A 2,406-nucleotide genomic window follows, 5' to 3' on the forward strand; every position below is an offset into this window, starting at 1 on the left:
ATAAATTACTTTCTACTTCAAATTTCTTTTTCAGATAAGGCTGTATGGGTAGTGTTGAGTTCAAATTTCTTTTTCAGATAAGGCTGTATGGGTAGTGTTGAGTTATGGAGTCTGCTCCCTGTATTTATAGCTTGGTCAATGGCTATATACGGTAAAGCTATATTTGGTAAAGCCATATATGGTAAAGCTATATCCGGTAAAGCTATATATGGTACATAGCTATATATAGTAGATGGTTAAATCTGGTAAAGCTATATTTAGTAGACTGAACCATATATATCCAGTAAGCTTTCAAATATACTTTCTATTCTTTGTACTCTCTTGTGGTACATACCGGAAGTCATCGATAAAAAAAAAATTCTTTTAGCCAGAGTTCTCCTTGCAATTCTCTCTATCCTTTTCTTTCTGATCATCTAGATTGAGCGTGTGCGTTGTTGTGCGATCCTAACAGGTAGTTGAGGTGGAGGACTTACAAGTTTCAATGCTATTAACGATGGACTAGATTGGTGTCTTGCACTTCCCGTGTTATGTATTTTGAAAAGGTTTGTCATAATAAGTTGTATTATTTTGTTTCCTTAAGTGGTTTGACTATTTTTTTTTTTTTTCAAAAAAGTCCTAAATTTATATTTATTTTTAAATATTCCACGCCACTAAAGGATGATACTTGACTCAATACTCTTAAAGTGGATAGTTACATATGGTTATTAGAGCACTAGATTTTTAGGTTTTGTCCACCATCTAGATAGTGTCATAAAGTTGTCTATAACTCAGCTTGACTAAAGCCACGACCAAGTAAATGAATTTAGTAAGAGTAGTTAGACTTGTATGGATTGATGAACCCATGGATCTTGACTAATCTTGAGACGATCCATTTTCAGATTCTGGTAAGAATTTAGAATGAAAATTTGGCATCTAATGGCTCCGACATTCCCCTACAAACCAACATGAGTCCTTCTAAGTCATACTCACATGCATCCTAACAAAATTCCGAAGAGGTCATCAAACATGAAATTGTTTCAAGTAAAACATGCTTAAGCCACAAACCAACATGAATCCTACTTTTGCATTGGTTCATCCCCGAACCACAACTTACTGGAAGAGGTACTGCTCTGATACCATTGAGACGACCAATGCCCAAGATTTTGATCAAGATTTAGAATCCAAATTTGGCACCTAATGACCCCGACATTCCTCTACACCTCTACAACATAGCCATGTTACCTACTCCTCACTTTTTTAAGAGTGAACACTATCCCCACAAACCAACACGAGCCCTTTTTAGTCATACTCACATGCATGCCATGAGAGCTTATGCTTAAAGAGAACAATATCATATCATTGTGGAGATTCATGATTCCTAACATGGTATCAGAATCATGCCCATAACTTAATCATGTCAATAGAATTCTCAAATATTGAACAAAGAAGTTCTGAGGGTTGAAGGTATAGTTAAAAGTGACTCAAGTGTCGAACAAATGGTGTACGTTGTTCGAGGGCTTCAGAAAAGGAGTCGAGCCTCGATTAAGGGGCGATTGTCCGATGGCTCCATAGGTCTCAAGGGAGGCTCTATGATGTAATTTTTTCGAAGGGAGGATTATTGAGGATCGTTGGAAGAGAAGTCCCACATCGGCTAATTAAGGTGTTGATTATGAGTTTATAAGTAAGGAAGACATCTCTATTGGCCAGTATTCGGAAAGCTTAAGATATGGATGGTTCTATGTGTATAGGTAATTACAAGGTTCTGTAATGTAGCGGGGGTGAAGGAAACGACAAATTGAAGGTCATAGGAGACGGAGGACGTTGGAAAGAATCATTAGAAAATGATTAAGTTGAAGAAAATTTGCAGGCGAGTCGGGTGAAGAAGACAACCGAATTGGGTGGATTTTGGGGTCAACTTCGGGTTAACCAGTACGAGAGCTAACCCATAATCAATGTTTAGTTTGACTTAAATACGCAAGCAAGACACGACCCAGCCCACTCGGCCTGCAGTCCCTACAAAAACCCAAAGCGTCTTGGGCCACTGCGGATATTCAGACCCAAGGCCTAAGTTTGGCTATTGGCTCAGACACACACAAGGACTAGGCCTAGCACTGCAACCCACAGTCCAGATACCTGCAATTCGCGCACCTGGAAGGTGCGACCTAAGACCTGCGCCTCGACCCGTAACGCTACCCGTGATGCATCTCCTTCTTAGAACAACACGTGTCACCATGTAGATGCTGACTCCTTCGGCTCACATGGCGTCAATGGCTCTACTTGGCTCCAGCTTTAGCTCGGCGGCTCTAACAGCTCAAAATGCGTTATTGGGCTCGAGTTGCATAATTTTATACTGTTCCTTATGTTTTTTTACTCATCGGAAGCTGAATTTGACCTTAAAATTGAGGTCAATATAACGTGCTATTTTCA

The sequence above is a fragment of the Cucurbita pepo genome, chromosome LG13, assembly GCF_002806865.2.
Source record: "Cucurbita pepo subsp. pepo cultivar mu-cu-16 chromosome LG13, ASM280686v2, whole genome shotgun sequence".
NCBI lineage: Eukaryota > Viridiplantae > Streptophyta > Magnoliopsida > Cucurbitales > Cucurbitaceae > Cucurbita > Cucurbita pepo.